At 47.4% G+C, this 20,281-nt stretch overlaps 1 protein-coding gene across 1 annotated transcript in view; it reads right to left on the minus strand.

Annotated features, from left to right (window-relative positions):
* The window catches only part of LOC138521507 (ras-related protein Rab-18-like), a 609,882-nt gene that overhangs the window by 180,590 nt on the left and 409,011 nt on the right, over window positions 1-20,281 (minus strand). The gene's annotated exons all lie outside the window — the stretch shown is intronic.

Here is a 20,281-nt window from a genome sequence, read left to right on the forward strand (position 1 = left end):
TGGTTTCAACCCGGCACTCAACCTAAGTCAATGCCTGGCGTGTGATGCACAGCTGGAACCCTTAATTCTATATTTTTGTCTATAAGTTATTTTATTTCTGAATGACGTACCCTTATATCACGCCCCTCTCTTTGAAACCCCCCCGGTCTCACTGAACCAGGAAGCAGGCTGATTTGCAAAGTTAAAAGATTTATTTTATGGATTTAACAATATATATATCACACTATTTAATATTTGTAGAATGATCACCAAGGAGTGATGTTACAATCAACAATCTCTTTAATCAGAAGGAGTATGGATAGGAAAAATAATGCAGCATAGAATAATACTTTGTGTGGGTTCAGCCAAATGCAATGTCACTCTTTCCCCCTGTACACTACTGAATCCCCCCAATATGCAAGCTAAAGAGATGGAAGGATAGAAAACAGGTTTCAGGAATGCAAACTCAACAAATACAGTTTCAATCCCAACTTCCCGCAGCCAACTCAGAGAGAAACAGGAATGACTGCAAACGGGTCAAATGCTTTTGAATGTGGCTTTGAATGAATGGTTAAAAACACAGAAAAATGTATTTAATTCACTAAATTGGATTCAAAACTAGTGGGAGCCGTTTTGTATAGTTTCAGATAAACACTAGCAATGATTATTGAGTCACTAGCAGATTGAAAACTGAATTCCGAGGTCGAATGCAAAGAACAGCTGTTTTACACGTGATGAAATTGAGCCAAATGAGAAATTTGCGGCAAACTTATTCGCGTGCGAGAAGCGCGATTGCGGAAAAACTACAAGGAGTTGGAAACGGGCCTTTCTGCTTTGAAAAGTTCTGGAGCCTTGAGTATGGGATTCTCCTGCAGAGTGCTTCGCCAGCAACCCGTTGATGGGTGAATGTGTCTGTCTCTGTAGGTCCTCAGCTATCTCTATGTATTTACCAAAGGGGAGGGTAGGCTGAGTTATACTAGGCACACCCTCCAAGAATCCTATTGGTTAGGGTCTGTCCTCTACCCTGATTTGAGAAGGAAATCTGGTGTCCTGATGATGCTGTATTTTACAATCCATGGAGGACCTCCCCCCTTTGTTTCTGCACAGTAAATCTATTTTTCATATAAAGCATATTTACACTATTACCAACTTGATAGCAATAACATATTTACATCACAGATTTAGTAGAGCAAGTATCCGTCCAAGTTCCATCTCGGTGAGAGCTTTGGTTCAGATTTGACAGTTTTTCGCGCTTTTGGTCGGGTACCCAATGTCAGATTTGTCCACCTTTTTATACATATATGCGCATGACATCTGGGCATAATCCTGTGAAGTTTCATATTTCTAGCATCATCACAATTGCTTCAAAATCACAACTTATGTAGTCATGTCTCTGAACATAGAGTTCTGAGTAGTTTCAAAATGTGACCAGGATTTTCATGTTAACAACACTATATTTTACAGATTTTTTGCAATTTTTCACAGTTCTCGGAGTCTTTTTCAAAAAGATACTTTCTTGTGGGTTAAGGATACACATATCTGTCTGGAGCGCCCCCAAAGTTTTGCTAGGGCAAGCGCAATCCAGGCCTCTCTTCCTGCTGGCAGTAGTTTCTGTTGACACTTGAATTTGCATACCCTTTCAGTCCAGGAAGTCTATTGTCTATCCCCAGAGCAGCAGAGCAAAATCCCCTCCCCTTTTCATTAGCATCTGACAGAGTTCCTGGGGCAGAGAGTAAAAGGAAGGCACCTTTGCTTGGGACACGCTGTGGAATTTGCCTTTGAAGTCCTGTGGCTGGCATTAGATCACTTTAAAACACTTTGTTTACAATTGTCTTTGCTAAAAAAAACTATACATTTTCAAAAAGTAGACCCACAGATCTCTAATTCCAGTCTTTTTACAAAATAGAGATTGAATAGTGGCAACCTATACTGCTTTTGATGGCAAGTCACTTCTTTTCCACAATTTGATTTTAATGTACAAGTTTAAACTCCCAGTGTAAGTAAATGACAGCTTTGATACAGGTGGCCAGCGGTACTGCGCCCATATCTGACAGATGTTCCCAGGCAAGCACCTTTTTAATGTGGATGCTCTCTGATAGATTCTGCTTTTCCTGACGTAGTGCGCTTATGTGGATTCCTTAAATAAGGTTATGGTTAACACCCATCAAAGATGTTGGATCTTTTCTGATGTTTGGGAACCATTATTTTGCAATTTCAACAGCCAAGGAAAAACGGATTTTAGAGCACTTCTGGGTTTCCTTGCAATGAAGCACTGCCTTTTCAGGTAGTTCCATTTCCCTCTGTGGGCAGCCCAATGACAGGTTTTGGCAGTGTGGTCTCCTGTTCTACCACTGACACAGGCAATGTAGATTGGCATCCAATTTTTCCGGTTTCCCTGCGCACTTCTCAGAGGTTTTAGCGCGCATAGGGCTTTTTGGCAGCCATTCTGCTGGTTCTGGTGAAAGCAGCACACAGTGATGTCGCGGGGCAGAGCCTAGTGGGTCAATACATCCCACAGTGACCACAAAATTCCCCGCTGCCCCGCAGTCCAAGCGAGCAAGGGAATCGATCTTGTGTTGATTTATGCACACTTGTATGGCTACCACCATCAGATAGGAGTCCTCCTGGGTTTTGGATGAGGAGACCGAGAGAGAAACATGGGGACTGGGTGTGTAACCTCAGTAGCTCATCCCTCCTAGTACCGAGGTCACTAGTTTCCCAGACACGAGGGGGCACTTCGGGACATTCCCGAAGGAGGTGTCCATCAGAGCCACAGTAAGCACAGAGACCCTTCTCTCTCCGGCGCTTCCTCTCTTCAGGCGTCAGTGGAGCCCGAGCACATCCCATCTGTAGGGTTCCTCTCGAGTAGGTTGCTGAGGCGAGGAGGAAGCCGGGGGAGAGGAGTCGCTGAAAGAATAGTTACCCCGAAGACGTATTCTTTCGGTCCTCCTTTCCTGCAAGCAGTATTCTTCTGCAGAAGAGTGGATAGCAGGTCAGAAAAGGTAGGAGGTCATGGAGACCGGGCCAGCTCATCTTTCATTGCTTCCCTTAGGCCACGCTAGAAGATAGCATATTGCGCCTGTTCAGTCCAGCCCGCTTCAGTGGCTAACCTTTTGAATGTTGTAACCTAAAACAGCAGATTCGAGGAATCTTGACCGGCGTCCAGGAGCTCCTCACAAGCTGTGTATATTATCTCGGGTTGCTCAAAGGCTTGTTTTAGCTGTGCTAGGAAACCTACGAAGTCGTGGAGGACGGGACTGGTGCTGGTAACTAGGGGTGTTGCCCAAGCTAATGCATTGCCTGTCACACAGCATATCATAAATCCGATGCGGGCAAGTTGCGAGGTGTATGTGGTAGCCCGGAAAGTGAAGTGGACCATACAGGCTTCCAAGAATTCTTTCAGTTTCTTGGGTTTTCCATCATATTTACTGGAAGGCAGAGTCATGGGTGGCAATTCAGACGGGTGGGGTTCACGGGCTGTCACCAGTTAGCATAACACAGTGTTTTCAGTTTTTAGATTTTGCACTTCTAAGGTCAGCCCTTGGACGGCGGCTATGAGTTCCTGGACCAGTTCGGCTGTAGCCATATGTTTTTTCGGGCGTTGCAATCTGTCAATTCCCTTGGTTTCCTCCTCTGAATCACTGATCTCCTCCTCCTTCGCCGCCTCCTCCTCACCTTATGTACTGATGTCAAAGTGGGGCTTTGCAGAACGTCTTCTTGAGCAATAGTACTTTTTTTAATGGATGTAGGGCCTACCCCAAGAGGAAGCCATAGTGGCCGTCTGTTAAATTGCAGACCTGTGGCCTCTCTCCCGAGATTGGCAAAAATGGAGAAAAAGCCTCAATATTGGCATAAAAACTCCAGTTGGCAGGAGGACTGTTGGTGTAGCTTGAAGTCCTTTGCTGACCAATGTATCTCAACTGGAAGTCAGGCTGCAGATCCGTGCCGGGAACACAGGACCGGAACTGACTCCGCACGAGGGCAGAGTGATCCCAGATGGAAACAGGAACATAGGTAGGGAGTCGGTACTCTGAGGAAGAGGTAAGGCAAGGTGACGGGATGACAGAGAAACCGGAGGTCAGAGCGAGAGTGCGCACGTGGTGCCAGAGACAGAGCGTTGCGCACAACCTGTAAGAGAGTGAAAGAGAAAGAGAAGGAGGGAGCAAAGCGCTCGGAGGAGCCGACAAGGAGCGGAAGACAAAAAGAGAGCGCACAGAGAGGACAGGAGAGAGAAAGCCCTGCGCCAGATGGAAGCGAGGCAGCCGCCGGCGAGGAAAGCGAGAGAAAGGCACAGAGGACAGAGCGATCTGGGAAGGAACAAAGCTGATGTAAACTACCTTAGAGTACCACAGTAAAGGGAAACGCAAACTGCGAGTGCAACGCGCCGGCTGCTGGGAGGAGGAGGGTTAAGAACCTCCCAGCAGCGGCCATGTTGGAATACATCTAGACCGCTAAACAGTGCGCAGGGGAAAACCCGCAGAACAAGTCTATGGCGGCAAGCCCTCCATTGATCCCATAGGTGCCACTGACCCGGGCACATGACGCCAGGACACAGTTATCGCTATTGGAACCAGTTCCTGGAGGTGGACCAGTGCGGGAGGATCACCTGGAGGAGGGGTTTTCGTGGAGTGGAAGTGGGACACCGAAGGGTGAGACACGGTATCCCCTTCCCTGTAACACTTTCCCGCATCCTACCAGGTAGGATAACTAGAAGCTAACCCCCCAGCCTCATTTCCCAACACAAACACTTTCCCACGGACAGTTCATCGTGAGCGACCCCAGAGCCGTATACCGGACATGTCCCAACACAAGGGTCAGGCGGAGTCAGGCAATTACTGATGATTACACACCTGACTTCATTACACTTACCCACACGAATGAAAGGCGGAGCACGAAAGCACACTCTGAGCAAGGCAAAACACACGAGGAAGCAGCAGTTCTGAGATGACGGATTAATACGAGGAGAAAGACGGAGAGACCAGAAAGGGTTGCAAGGAGGGAATTGCCCTGGGCCCTTTCAGAGGAAGTAAACCGTTACTTTCACGAGCCCAACAAGCATAACACTGTGAATTAAAGCAGAAGAAAGGTGCATTGTGTGTCAAAGGTACCCAGAGCTTTCCGGCATCAACGGCTGTAGTGGGAAGGAGTGTTTGCCACTGTGGTACTGTTTTTGGCTCCGACAACAAAGCCACTCCAATAAAGTCAACACAGCCATTGAGTTGGGGAGACACTGATAGCAGACCTGTCTGTGTTAGGACCAAGGTTGCAAGCGGCAACATTGCATGAGGAAAGTTTAAGGCGTATGTGATGAGCGGTGCAAATATAATTGAATATCCAAGGATTGACTGAATCTTTGAAACAAACGTGAATACCATGTAGCGTGGTCCTGCGCCAGGTGGGTGCTCATTCAAAAGGTCTCTCTTAGGTATCCAACTGAGAGTGTAAAATTGTGTATTGTGATTACAAAGGCAAGTGTGAACCCAACGAAAGATGCAGAGAGAAAGATAGGGGAAGGGAACCCCCGCTTTCTGATGTGTAAAATAGTTAACTGGGAAATCGAAGTGGTCCCGCAATGGGCCAAGCCAAACCCCATGCACAGTCTTTGATGGCAAAATTGTGAACTGTAACTGTGAAAATGGGATCTGAGCCCGGAAGAGGGGTATCCGGGGTGAACAGTGAGTCACCCACAAAAAGGTATTGCTGTGGCAAATGTCAACCTGACTGAGGGATGCCAACGAACTGAACTGAGACTGGGCCGAGCCCGGCTGAGGGAGACTAGCTGTATAAAAGGGGATCAGAACCCGGAAGAGGGGTATCACGGGTGAAGAGTGACTCACCTGACTTGCGTATATTTTTGAAACATCTTTTTGTTTTTTTTTTGGTACATCAGGTCCTCTGAATCAAGAGACTTTGATAACACAAGAGACTTGAGCACAGAAGGCCCTGATGTTGGTAATGGAACTGTGTCCTCATGACGAAGAAGCCCAAGAGAGTGCAGTGCTCGAGTGAACTGCCTTGCCTGTGCTGAAAACATGGGGAAAGGAGGCCAACAGCCTGAACATCCTCACTTATTTTGTGAACACTTCTTTCCTGAACATTAACCCCACACTATTTGTAACTTAGCGGTAAGGATTGGCAATAGGTTTTTTAGTATAGCCCTTTTATTTTGGAGACTCCACTAGGACTGCATTATTGTTATTATTTTATGGTCGTATCTTACTCCCATCTTAGATTTAAGTTTAGATAGGCATTTATCACACCCTTGACAAAGTTAAATAAGCACCCTCGAACTGTGGTCACCTGCGTCTGTCTTACTTTGATACCATGCCTTCCTTACAGTTCCAATTCCAGTGGCCACAGGAATGGGAACTTACTGTTCCTCCGCCGCCTGCAATATCCCGGTATTATTGGAATATTGGGACGATGGAAACGGTAAGCCAAGGTTGCAACCTGGTAATGAGGGCCCATGTCTCAATGCGGGAGGGGAGCCTGTGAAATGGCAGTAATGCGTATGATGAAACGGTAGCTCACTTCTCATTGCTATGTCCTCTTAACACAAAGCTAAGAGAGCAATATCTTAAACCTTTGTTCAAGGAAAGAGGGAGACATGCAAGGGATGCAGTATGCTTTTCGAATGTCACAGAAGTAGCATGGCAGAAGAGTTCACAAATTACTAGTATTCAGTCGAAGGTGTGCCTTAAAGCTTTGACTGGAAGCGGAACACAAATTGTTGACAGGTGTACAGTCACAGGAACATATGAGTGGCAAATTAATGTTTTAGTAATAGATTACAAAGTGCAAATATGATAGTGAACAGACTGTTACCTGAATGATGTGATCATTTCACCTGAAAAGTGAAATTAGAATAATCCATTTGAGCCAAGTTGCACACACCACAGTGCCAAAGGGGAAAGGGATTTTTTCAAGCCATTTTAAACCAAGCATAACGTTGATGGTGTTTGAAAATATCCGCCAGTGCTGCAACTACAAGGCTGTCAATACTATACTGCACTGTTGATCTGCAATAAGGGTGAAAACAGGTATGTAGGTTTCTGCAGCCTCAAGAAATACCGTCTTGGGTTGATAAAACTACGTATAAAGCAGCATTGCCCTGTAAGACAAAGATAATTATCTGGAGGAAAAGGCTTGCATTTGGGCTAATTTGCATACCAATAATGACTTACTGATGTGGCTCTGAACTGGTGGTGAACTTCGAGAGATGGTTACTAGGTGGGCTGTGGCATGTGCGGCTTGGCTCAAATGGATATTCTTTCACATTTCAGGTGAAAGGATTTTTTCAAGCCTTTTTAAAACTTACCATAACTTTGCTGGTGTTTGAGATATATGGTCTGAAATTACTGGAAGCTTTTCAGCTTCTGCTTATAGACCAGAAGAACCTGGTTGGCTTGACACCAACAGCTTCTAGGTGTTATTTTTGGCTCCACAGATCAACTGCTGCTGTCCATAGGACATAACTCTCTGTGCTTTTAGGAATGCAAATAAATGAACATTGCGACACATGCAGAAGACATTTAAAAGGATAATGGCTCATATATACTTGACAAAGATTCCATCTCATGTGAGAGTTACATTTTCTGCACGCTATATAATAATTTGTGCCACCCCTGTGCGCTACTAAGACTAATACCCAGGAAATCAAAGATGACATCACATATGTAATTGATTGCATCACTGACAATGCAACTTTTTCCACTGTTTTTGTGTTGGTCGACATTCGCGAACGTCTGACGTAATTGCAGCCATTCCGGACAGTGTCATGTGACCACACGTGTGCCATGATGACGTGTTCACGAACAGTTCGGAAGTGCATTTTCAGCTTATCAAAACATACCCTTGCACAAATCCTACACCTATTCTTACTCATTAACCATTAATAACCTAGCACACAGCACATACTTGGAAGAATATTAGCAAAACTGCTATTTATCTTAAAAAATGGCATCAGATATAGCCATCCCTCCTCCCCAAGAGCCACCACCACCAGCTGGAGAACCTACACAACGGAAGAGCAATACTTTAAAAGACAATAAAGAGGACCAGGAAGATGAGGTAGAAGAAGTTTACCTCTAGCACTCAAAGAGAATCACGGGTGTAGCAGATTTTTTACCACTGTTGGGTATGTACCAAAAGCTAAAGCTACCAAAGTGAAATACACAGAGTACAACATGCACTCTGTCACAGACAACATGGGCAGTAATCCTACGGGACCACCTCCATGCGCTGCCACACCAAATCCAACCACTGCAATGCTCTCAAAGGCTGTTCCTTCCTTAGAAAGAAGTAGGCCATCTTCCTCTACCTTAACAAATACAGTAACCACGCAGCTTACTGCTGTTGGACACAAAATCCAACCAGCTACTTTGCAAGAGATAAAAGAGGCTGTTGATCCCTATCTCTAGAAAACAACAGTACTCTGTATATACTGCAACACACCACTCTGCAGGCGGGAGCAATTTCAAAGGGCTTTTGAAGCTGTAAGATTTAACACGCCCGCAACATCTTCCCCTGTCCACCTACCCCTGCACATCTGTGGTTGGTGCCCCTTCACTAATTTCCATCCCCCACCTTACTTTGTCCTCTCCTGCAAAAAATAAAAAAACAAAAACACATTCAAAAAAGGTTCCTTTAAGAACCACCTTTCACAGTTAAAATAATGGAACAAAAATAAACGTATAGACTCCATCTACTTTACATTTTCAAGTGAATAAGATTCTCCAACATTCGCATTAGCATGTTCTACTATTCTAATGAAAATAATGGACAATTGTATACTAGAGAAAAGAAAAAAAGCACAGAAACAATTCTCTGTCTGAAATTCCTTTCTCTAGTATACAATAAAGACCATAATCCATTGACCTTTATGACTATTCACAGTCTCTGCATTCTCCTGTCTAGCCCATTCCGTATTAAAAAACCTGGATTGCACATGCACACTATCACACAAGACAGCCCTTCTACTCTTTTTACTGTTATGTTTGTAATACTCCCTCAGTTCCTGCTTTAAGCCATTCACACATATATCCACCAATCAAATTAAAAAAAACTCTACATATAGCCTATAAACAAATTAAACTTTCACACACTTACTGCCACTTAACAATGTTCTACAAATCTTTTGCATCTGCATTTCCTATACTTATACCAACAATTGTACATAGTACACCTGTAAATGCACATATGCATTGTGGTGAGAGAAGTGCATAAATAAAAGTGGCAGTAAGGATGGGAAAGTGCCCATGGGAGCCCAGGAGGGAAGTACCAAGGTGGGAGGTGACTAACAGCTGGGGCAGAGAAATCCCGAGGGTGGGGTACATCATAACCGTAATCCCTTTAACAACATTTTTTCTGTGAATTAAATATGTTTTTATAAGTGAAAATGTTTCATAATGTTACATCACTGTATGTAAGTTATTAATAATTTCTCTTAACATGTATGAAATAACTATAAACCTTCCTTAGCAAACATATTTTTTGCAATGCATACTTATGTGTGTCATTATTAGCAGCACATGCTGGGGATGCAAGTCATTGTTCAATTGCCTAGAACATGAGCCTCGACCATGACCCCAACCCCACCAAACCACGGCCATTATCCACTGCACCTACCCTGCATCCTAGTTCAGTGTCCACTATAACCTCATAATGTGACCAATGGCCAGTGCTCATAGCTTGCATGGCCAGTCTCCACAATCCATATACCCCAATAGGCAAATCAGAGTAAACATGTATCCTTGCCGAGGGCCAGGCCCACTGCAGCAACGTTTTATCACTATTTCTTGTACTAACATTTTGACACTTTCCAAAAAGTAAAGCAGGACAGATTTGCAAAAGCATGCTTTCAGGTCCTTGCTAATACCCCTCGCTAATGTTTGCTACAATCCTGTCCAGCACTTCTGGCTGTAGCCTCGAGCAGAATGTCTTTCCCATTCAAACCTATTCCGATGTCAAAACACTTTCCCACATAGCCGGTCCCTGGTGGTCATGGCCATTTGCCAGATTGTTTGAGTCATGGCCAAAGGCTATGCCCTGATCAATCTGGCCATTGCCCATGGCCACACGCACCAAAGGTATATCACTATTTTCTGTACCTACATTATGACACTTTTCAAAAAATATAACACGGACACATTTGCAAAACCATACTTTCACATCCTTGCCAGTGCTCCTTGCACGAGTTTTCAAAAAATAAAACATGGACGGATTTGCAGCAAAGTGTTAAAATGTACGTACATAATAGTCATATAACTTGGCCCCCACTTGACAAAATCTATTCACTTTCCAGAAAGATTCAAGGTTAGGTGTATAATCTTTCTAAAATCTTTTGTGCGCATTCGTCAAACGGCAACAAGTAATAAGCCATCTAAAAATGTTGAGACCCCCCCTCTAATTTTGCCCCCTTTTCACAAGATTCTACCAAACTTTGCAAAAACATTCAAATCTGGGTCTTAAATCAATTTGCAAACGTTTGTATCTTTCAAATATTTTGGGACATCCCCTCTAATTTTGTTCCCTCTTGGAAAAACAGCACCAACATTTGTAGAACCATTCAAAGTCAAGTCTAGAATATCACAAAATGTTATGCTGTTTCATTGAGTGGCGCCAAAGTTATACGTCATTCAAAAACTACTTTTCACCAACCCTGTAATGTTAATGTTAAAGGACATTTGTACCGCGCACTATCACCACCGGAGTGGTCCCCTGGCGGCTCTGAAAAAGGAGGGTAGGTTGAGTTAGTGGGAGGAAGCAGGAAAAGTGCAAGAGAGCAGTGATGTGCTGTTGGCGGCCTCAGCCCGGTGGGTCCGTTGGCTGGGCCTGGGGTGTTTGCAGCCGGTAGTCGTTGTGTACTGTTGTGCAAGGCTATGTGTGTTTTTGTTTTGCTGTTGCGATGTAGTGAAGTTTGTGCGGCTTGTTGCGCTGTAGGCTTTGGTTGTGCTTGGTTTGGAGTTTGAGATGTGTATGCAGAAAGGGAAATTGTTAGTAGGGTAGGTTAGTTTGCGTCTCTATCCTGAATTGATGGGCTCGGCTTGCGTAGTCTCCCCTGATGCGGCTCTGTCCTGATCACGGTCCGACTGGCATACAGGTTCCTTACTCCTCTGGCCCCCACCTCTAACATGCTCTCTCACAGCTCCCCTTATCCTCCCTTCATACTCCTGTGGCCAGTGCACCTGCCAATGACAACCTCTCGGGTAGTGGGGTGATTGCCAATATCTCGATAATTCCACACCATTGTGGTACCAGGTGGTAATTAAGGGGCGGGCAAAGGTGTTGGTGGGATTGTCTGGGGTAGTTGACTAAGTCTGCGTGCATGCGGCCTGTGTTCCAGTCTATCCGGTGTCACCCGTCCAGGTGCCGTCAGAGTTATTCTCTCGGGTCAGGAATGTCTGTGTCTTTTCCGGTTTAGTCATCCTTTTTCCAGTTTTGGTTTCCAGGTTTAGTCTGTGGTGTTGTAGAGCCAGGTTTTTAGCGATTTCCTGAATTTTAGGTGATCTTCTGTGTTTCTTATTTCTTTTGGGATGTTGTTCCAGGTTTTTGAGGCTAAGTTGTAGAAGGAGGTGCCTCCAAGTTTTTTCTTAAGGTATGGTTTGAGTTCCCGGCGGATTTCGTAGCTTGATCGGAGGGGTCTCGTTGGTGTGTAGGCTGTTATTTTCTTTTGTAGGAATTCTGCTCCTTGTCCACTGATTGCCCTGTGCGTTATGCACATTGTTTTGAAGGTGATGCAATGTTTTACTGGGAGCCAGTGTAGTGTTTTTAAGGCTGGAGTGATGCAATCTCTTCTGGATAGTTTGAGGAGTAGTCTTGCTGCTGTATTTTGGATCTGTTGCAGTTTCTAGAGGAGGTATTCTGGTATTCCGATGTAGAGGCCGTTTGCATAGTCGATTTTTGACATGATTAGGGCGACAATGGTGAGTGTTTTGTGCGTGAAGGAGAGGAAAGGTAGAATTCTTCTTGCCGTGTGGAGGAGGAAATAGCATTTCTTCACTGTTGCATTTATTTGTGGTTCCAGAGTTAGGTTGTTGTCCATTAGGACTCCCAGATTTTTTACTACCTTCGAAGGTGTCGGTGTGTTTCCCATTTCCGTAGGCCATGGGATGGTGGTTTCGTTCTCTTGGTCTTTGGATACGATCATGATTTCTGTCTTTCCTGGGTTGATTTTCAAGTTGTTGGCATCCATCCAGTTGAAGACTTCTTTTAGACAGTCGGTTAGGGTTGAATGGTCGGCATCAGTGTCTTTGATTTTGTAGATGATCTGAGTGTCATCTGCGTAGTTGTAACATGTAATGTTGTATTTTTTGAAGATTCTGATGACCGGAGTCTGATAGATGTTGAAATATAGTGGAGATAGTGAGGATCCTTGTGGTACTCCACAGTCGTTAACTTGTGGGGTGGATTTGAAAGGTTTTATCCATACGGTTTCTGTTCTGTCTGCTAGGGATGATTTGGTCCAGCGTAGTGCTGTGTCTGTTATGCCCATGTCTTCTAGTCTTTTGGTCAGGGTGTTGTGGCTAACTGTGTCAAAGGCTGCAGAGAGGTCGAGCAGAATAAGGGCTGAGGTAGTGTTTGAGTCTGCGTTAGTTGTGAGGTCGTCCCAGATGGATAGTAGTGCTGTTTCCTTTCCTCTCGCTGGTCTGAAACCGATTTGAGCTTGGTCCAGCAGATGGTGTTTTTCTACGTGTTCTTGGGTTAGTTTATATACCTAGGTTTCTAGAAGTTTTGTTGGGTAGGGGATGTTAGAGATCGGTCTGTAGTTGGAGAGGTCATCTACGTCACCACTTGTGTTTTTCAAGAGTGGCTTGATGTATGCTGATTTGAAGATCTTCGGTACAGTCCCTGTTGATAGTGATAGATTTAGAAGGTTTTGTAGTGTTCTGCTGGCGATCCTTGCGTGAGGATTGATTTGTAGATGTCTGGGGGACATGGGTCCATGGGTGGTCCCGCTTTCTTGCTTCGTTTTACCAGCATTGCGAATGCCTCTGGTGATATTTCAGGAAAGCTTCGGAATTTGTGTTGTGGTTCCGTGTTAGGTTCGTTGGCTTGTATGTTGTGGTTGGTTGGTCGCTTTTGTATGGTTTGACGGCTGTCGATTTTTTTTTTAAAGTGATCTGCCGGGTCGTTGCATAGTTTTTCTGAGGGGGCTGGGGTGTTATCGCAGCCTGGTGGGTTTCTCATTTCTTCAATGATACTAAACATTTCTTTTTGTGTGTTGGTGGCATTGTTGATTCTGTCGTCGTAATGTCTTCTCTTTGCCTTTTGAATTTCCTTCTTCTATGCACAGATTTGTTTCTGGTACAGTGTTTTTTCCCTGGGTTTTATTCTTTCCTCCATTCCAATTCCATCTTTTTGTTTTCCTTTTTTCATGTTTAATAGTGGGGTGAACCATTTTGCCATTGCTCTTTTTTTGATGGGGTGAACGGTTTTTCTGGGGCGATCTTGTCTATTGTATCTGTGATCCATTTGTGCAGTATCTCTGCTTTCCCGTCTAGGTTAGCTAGCTCGAGTTCTGTAGTTGAGGGTTTCGTTAATTCCAGTTGTTCGAATAGGTTACTTTCTTTGACATGTTTCCAGTTTCTTTTGGTGGTGGTTGTGAGTTTCGGATGTTGGATTTAGGATTGGGTAGGCAGAGTGATCATGAATTTTTCTTTGGCGAAGATTGCGTCTAGGGTGTGTCCTGCCGAGTGCGTTGCTCCTTTGACTAGTTGTCGCAGTTTCATGGTGCCGAGTTGTTCAATTAGTGAGTTTTGGGAGTTGGCGTGGCTGTCTTCAAACCAGATGTTGAAGTCCCCCAGGATGATTAGGTGTTCGTGGTTGATGGCTAAGTTGGTGATGGCTTCTATGAAGTTATGGACGAATGTTGCAACCTATGTTGGTGGTCTGTATACCAGGATGAATGTGATGTTGGTTTTTGAGTTCGCTGTTAGGTGTATTACCATGGTTTCGCAGTTGAGGATGTTGAGTGGTTCGGGAGTTTTTATTTTCAGGTGTTCTTTGAATGCTATAGCGATGCCTCCCTGTTTTTTCTGTTTATTTGTAGGCATTTGAAGTCGGTCGAAAGGCAGCTTTGGAGTGTGATTTTGTAGTTGTCGTCCAGCAATGTTTCTGTGATGAACAGGATGTCAATGCCGTTGTCGTCGAGTAGGTCGAAGATCTCTGTTGAGTGTTTTGACATGGATCTTGCGTTTATTAGATTGCAGTGAAGTTTGGAGGTGTTTGGTTTGGGCTTTGTCGAGGTCGACTTCCGCTCGGTGTTAAGGTTTCCTTCCTGGTCGGTCACTTGTTGGGCTGTGGGATTCGGGGTGTCAGCGTCTTCGAAGAGTTCTTCTAGGTTTTGTCTTGGGTTTTTTGTGTTTTCATCGGGTTCGTCTTCCGGGAGTTGTGGTTGTTGATTGGAAGTTCCTCTTGCTTTGGTGATGTAGGGGGTTATTGGGTTGGTCATCTGTTTGTTGTTTGTGTTGGTCATCCTTCTACTTGCTTGTGTTAGGTTGTTTGTTGCTGCTTCTAATGTTGGGTTGGATTGCCGTGGTGGCCGGTTGTCTGCGAGGTATGGAGTTAAGTAGAGGGATTTTTCTCTTCTCTCAGAGTTCCTTAGATTTGTGTTCCTGTCTGTGGGGGTCCAGTCTATGATTGTTGTTCTAAGTTGCTGTTCTGGAGTGTTTGTTCTTTCATCTCTTCGTCTTTTCCTTGGAATGGGTCGTTTGCGCGACATTGTAGGATTGAGAGTTGTTTAGTCTTTGTTTGGCGACGTCTAGTTGGTCCTGCTTTGGCCTGGTTGTCTTGTGATGTAGTGGCGGGTGAGGGGGTTGTCCACTACTAGTTTGGGCCTTGTCTGTCGGTGGTGTTCCGGATGGAGTTGGCAACTCGTGCAGTCGCTGTCCTAGGAGTTGAAGGGGGGGTGGTAGGGCGTTATTAAGTTGGGTGTTATCGGTGGCTCTCTTTACTGTCCGTCTCCCTGAGCGCGGTTCACCGTTTTGAGCAGGCTGTGTGGGTTGGGAAGGGCACATGCTGGTTGGAGGGTGGCTTGGACGGGCGTAGCTTGGACTTTCGCCTTGTGATGAGAGGTCCTAGTCAGAGTGACCTACCACCGTAATTCGCTGGTGGCTTCTGTCTCACTTGAGAGTTTGCTAAATTTGCAAGTGAGCTAGATTTGAGACACCTGCACAGTGGGAGAGATGCCCATCAATGCGGTTTGGAGATCAGACAGTGCAACTTGGGCACAGATGCCCTGCTATCAATGCAGTTTGGGATTACACAATGGTAATTCGGTCACAGAAGCCCTGCTAAGTTTGAGAAACCTGTATAGTGGGAGAGAGGCCTATCAGTGCAGTTTGGAGATCACACAATGCAATTTGGGCATAGAGGCCCTGCTATCGATGTAGTTTGGGAATCACACAGTGCAAATTGGGCAAAGAGGCCCTGCTATCAGTGCAGTTAGGGGATCACACGATGTAATTTGGCACAGAGGCCCTGCTATCGATGTAGTTTGGGAATCTAAATGCATTATTCACAGAGGCCCTGCTAAGTTTGAGATACCTGTTTAGTGGGAGAGAGGCCTATCAATGTCGTTTGGAGATCACACCATGCAATTTGGGCACATAGGCCCTGCTATAAATGTAGTTTGGGAATCACACAATGCAATTTGGGCACAGAGACCCTGTTATCAATGCAGTTTGGGATCACACAATGCAATTCGGTTACCAAGTTTGAGACACCTGTATAGTGGGAGAGAGGCCTATCAATGCAGTTTGGGAACACACAATGCAATTTGGGTACAGAGGCCCTGCTATAAATGCAGTTTGGGAACACACAATGCAATTCGGGCACAGAGGCCCTTCTAAGTTTGAGACACCTGTATAGTGGGAGAGAGGCCTATCAATGCAGTTTGGGGCAATTGGGGGTGATCACATTGGTAGACATTGGTTTTGCCTAGTGGCCAGGTATCTAGGGAAGAGCTGTATCTCTCCCCAACCCAAGCCACCCTACCTTACTGGTCCTTGTAGTTGCTGGTTGACGGTTGGCTACTGGCTTCCCCTGCGGACACCTGCTGACACTTCCTGGAGCTGCCTCTGTTGGAGCCGCCCTTGGCCTTGGGGCCCTTAGCTGCAGGGGGCTGCCAGGCAGAGGGCTGCCCTGGGAGGACCAGTGATGAAGGGCTCGAGGCCCAATCAAAGCGGGGATGGGCGGGACGGGAGGCGGGAGGGGCAGGGCTCGAGGAAGAGGGTGCGGGGTGGGAGAGGGAGGCTTCGGGGGCCTGGGGCGGGTCGCAGTACATGGGCGCTAGGCCCAGGGGCTGCAGAGCAGGCAGCCAATCACTCGCTTGTGGGCGGCATGGGAGGCGGGTGGAAAGGAAGAGACCAGGAAATGGGGCCTGGGCAGGGAACGCACACAGAGGATAGTTACACTTTTTCTACGTCAGCCCAGGTCGCGCTCTGCTGCCTGACTCACCTACTTCCTTTGTGGGAAATGGAGCGGGTCGCAGCACACGGGCGCTAGGCCCAGGGGCTGCAGAGCAGGCAGCCAATCACTCACCTGTGGGCGGGATGGGAGGCGGGTGGAAGGGGAGACACCAGGAAATGGGGCCAGGGCAGGGAACGCACACGGAGGACAGTAACACTTTTTACAGGGTTTTCTCAGTCAGCCCAGGTCGCGCTCTGCTGCCTGACTCACCTGCTTCCTTTGTGCTCCCGGTCATATCGTGCCACAATAGCGAGGGTGTTGGCGGCCTCGGTCATCGCAGAGTAGATCCCTTTACCTATCTATCGCATCCAACTTCTCCTCGTTGTAGGGAGGGGTGGACGCTGCAGAAGATGTTGCACCCGACTATTTCTTCTTGGCTGCTGCAGAAACAGAGTCTGGTGAAGGTTGGGCCCGCAAGCACTTAGGTGCAGAGTCCAGAACCCTGTACTTCTTCTCCAGCCGGTCCTTCGCTGGGTCTGTAGAAGGGTTCTTCATGAGCATCAGTCCTTCACCCCAAATGTCATCCAGGAGCGGGACTGAAAGGATAGTCTTCTTCTTTGCCTCACAGCGCTGGTATAAGAATCCCGCATTCTTCTCTGGCGTGAGCCAGAAAAGCTGTGACGCTCTGGAGATCATTGCATGGAATGACCCCATCTCGACTGGTGGGGAGGATCTGGGCAGAGGTGAGGGGAGGTCTCCCATCCCGCCATCTTCATCCGTGCCCATCACCATTGCTGTGTCTGACTCAGTCTCACCTGTGCGGGGTGGCGGAGAAGAAGTGGGTGCCTCTTCCTCTTCTTGGCTGTCGGGTCCCCAGTTGTCAGCACAGTAGCCGGCACTGGTGCCGTGGGGGAGCGGTGGCGGCATCCTCCATCGGGCTCACCTTGTACCATAACTCTTGTTCGTACCTGGCCAGGATGGCTAAAGCGTTCGCCACCTTGACCGTCGTTGCCGAGTAGATGACCTTCCTACCCACGGCGTCCAACTTCTAGAGACTGAGGACGACTGGTTGGATGACTTTTTCCGAGCAGACGCCGAGACCCCAGAGTCCTGTGATGGCTGTGACCACAGACATTTGAGTGCAGACTCGGCATCCGGTATTTCTTTTCATGGCAGTCTCTTTTCACCGGGGTTGAGGAAGGGTTCTTCAGCAGTGCTAGATCCTCATCCCAGACGTCATCAAAGAGGGGCACCGCCTGAATGGTCTTCCTTTTTGCCTCCCGGCACTGATACAGGAAGCCCTCCTCCGGTGTGAGCTGGAAGAGATCCGATGCGTGGGCGACCATGGAGTGGAACAAGCCCACTTCATCTGGCGGAGAGTTGCCGCCGTCTGTCGTGTCCGTCCCTGTATCCCTGGCGGGGAGCGGCTTTGGCGGCTGGAGCATAGGCGTAGGGTGCCTCTTCCTCTTCTCCGGCTCTTGTGGCCCCAGTGTCAATGGGGTCGTTGCCGCCGGTGGTGCAGTAGGTGGCGCTGTTGGCACTCTTCGGTATCTCCAACACCAGCGTGTGGAGGGTTGAGAGAATATCATGCAACAGATCTCTGGGAGGTGCCTGGGTAGTAGGGCCGCCTTGGTGGTCCCTGTCGCCACGCCCTCTGGGGGTGGGTTTGGGTTCCTTCTTGACGTTCCTGTCGTTATCCCCAATGCCTGGGATGGTGTGGACAGAAAACCTTGTCGGAAGAAATATCTGTGCTCTAGAGTTCTTCCAGCCCCCCCGAACCCCATTTTTGGGTCCTGAGGGGTCTGGCTAAGGGACGGCATCCTCTTTGAGAGGGTCTTCTCCACTGGTTTGTCCGAAGCCTCCCGCCTGGGAGGAAGCGCCATCCTAACTGCCATCGGGGTACCCTGGACCGGGTCAGCCCGTCGCTTCGAAAGGGCAACCGCCACCATCTCGATAGAAGAGGACGTCTTAGCCTGCCTCACTTGAGCCTTCACAAGCAGGTCGGACACCTTCACTGGTGTCTGGCCTTCTCCGGTTTCTCACCGCTTCCCTGTGGTAGCAGACTTTCTCTTTGACTAAGAACTTGAGCGATGACTGGAGATTGAGGCCGATGGCGATGATTAACGCGGCCTGATCGTCGCGGGACCCGCATGCGTGGCGATCTGGACAGAAGTGGACTTGCAGTGCTTGACCTTGTCTTGGGCCCCCACGGATGGAGCGCCCTCAAAGGACTTGGAAGCCTGCTCGGACAGGCCAGATCCAGATGGAACAAGTTACTTACCTGTAACTTCTCCAGCATGGGTCCGGCACGGATTCACACGCTCATGAATACTCCCCGTCAGGCTGGGAGTCCCCGGCATAGAAAAAAATCAGTCTAACCTCCGAACTGCCCCCCCGCCCCCCCAACAACCAACCACCGGTCCCAGGCCACACCGCCCCCAACCAATGAATGCCCTCCTCCCAAGCCCCCCTGGCAGCCATCTTCAGACTTGGTAGCATGTGAAGTGGCCGTAGGACCAAGAGAAGAGCTGCAGAGGGGTAGGCGGGAGGGTTTGCATGTGAATCCATGACAGACCCATGCTGGAGAACAGTTACAGGTAAGTAACTTGTTCCTTCTCCAGCATGGGGTCTGGCATGGATGCACATGCTCCTGAATAAAGAATACACAGCAGCTGTAACGCTCACCTGATTCCCGCAGAGGCGCCGGTCTTGACTGGGTGAATGCCGCATCTTCAAAGGTGATGTGTAACACACGGTTGGCTCTTTGGGCTGGACCTCTGTGCACTGTATGTCTGACTCGAAGAGTAAGATGTCTGCAGATAGAAAATATGGGATTAATGAACTGGGGTTATTGGGTGCCTCTCTCCTCTTCCCTTTCTCTTCTCCTGTAGAACCCCAAAGGTTAACGCCCTCACCTTAGGTAAGTGAACGCCGAGCTCTCCATCTGCCTCGGGGCAGGGTGCCGTAACCAGTTTCTTCACTGGATAAGGGTGCAGGCCTCTTGACCTCAGAGGACTGCTGTCCGTCGTTAACTGCACGAACGGTAAGTTCTGGGTACTTCAAATGTCTTAAAAGTCTTTTGTAATGATATCTCTTGTTTTGCAGGGTTCCGGCGATGGCGGATGGCGGGCTGATGAGAGTTGAGGATCGAACCCGCGTGAGGAATAGAAGCGCCTGGAAGCACGTAAGTAAGCGCTTGTAGCCTGCTTCACGATGCGCACTAACTGTCCCTTTTATCTTGCAGGTACAAGTTTGGAGCTTTAGAGAAGCTGAAGGATGCTGGAATACCCACTGGATTCGGCGTGGGAAGGAGTAATGGCACGTGAGTAATAAAGTTGCCCAATGTCTTTAAACGCACCTTCTTTTGTCTTTCAGATGCGGGATGCAGCGCCGAAGGCCTCCGGAGCGTGCGAAGAGCTGGTAAGCTTTTGTCTTTCAGATGCCGGAATGCAGTGCGAAGACCTCCGGAGCATGCGAAGAGTAGGTAAGCCTTTGTCTTTCAGATGCCGGAATGCAGCGCGAGGCGTTGGTGACAGCCGATGGACCAGGTAAGAGATGCGCTGCCACTGAAGACCGTAGTGCTAACCTGTTCTTTCTTTGTCTTTACAGGTGCTGCGGAAGACTGGATTCCAGGATGGTAAGCCTTTGTTCCCTTAGGCCCAGGATCAGAAGCAGAAGACACGATGAGCGTTCTGCTGCAGAGAATGCAGAATAACGCAAAGCAAGATTCATCCATCGGGTGTGGTTTAAATAGCCTCCTGTAGTGCTTAGGTGTCTCCTTCCACAGCCACGCCTAGTTAAGAAAAGAGTTCCTGCTTTCCAGAAGAGTTCCAGTGTTCTGAACCTAGGGAGTGGCTCCTGCCCCACCCAACAGGAAAAGTAGTCCCAAACA

This window comes from Ambystoma mexicanum, chromosome 13 (genome assembly GCF_040938575.1).
Source record: "Ambystoma mexicanum isolate Mex_15411 chromosome 13, UKY_AmexF1_1, whole genome shotgun sequence".
In the NCBI taxonomy this organism is placed as follows: domain Eukaryota; kingdom Metazoa; phylum Chordata; class Amphibia; order Caudata; family Ambystomatidae; genus Ambystoma; species Ambystoma mexicanum.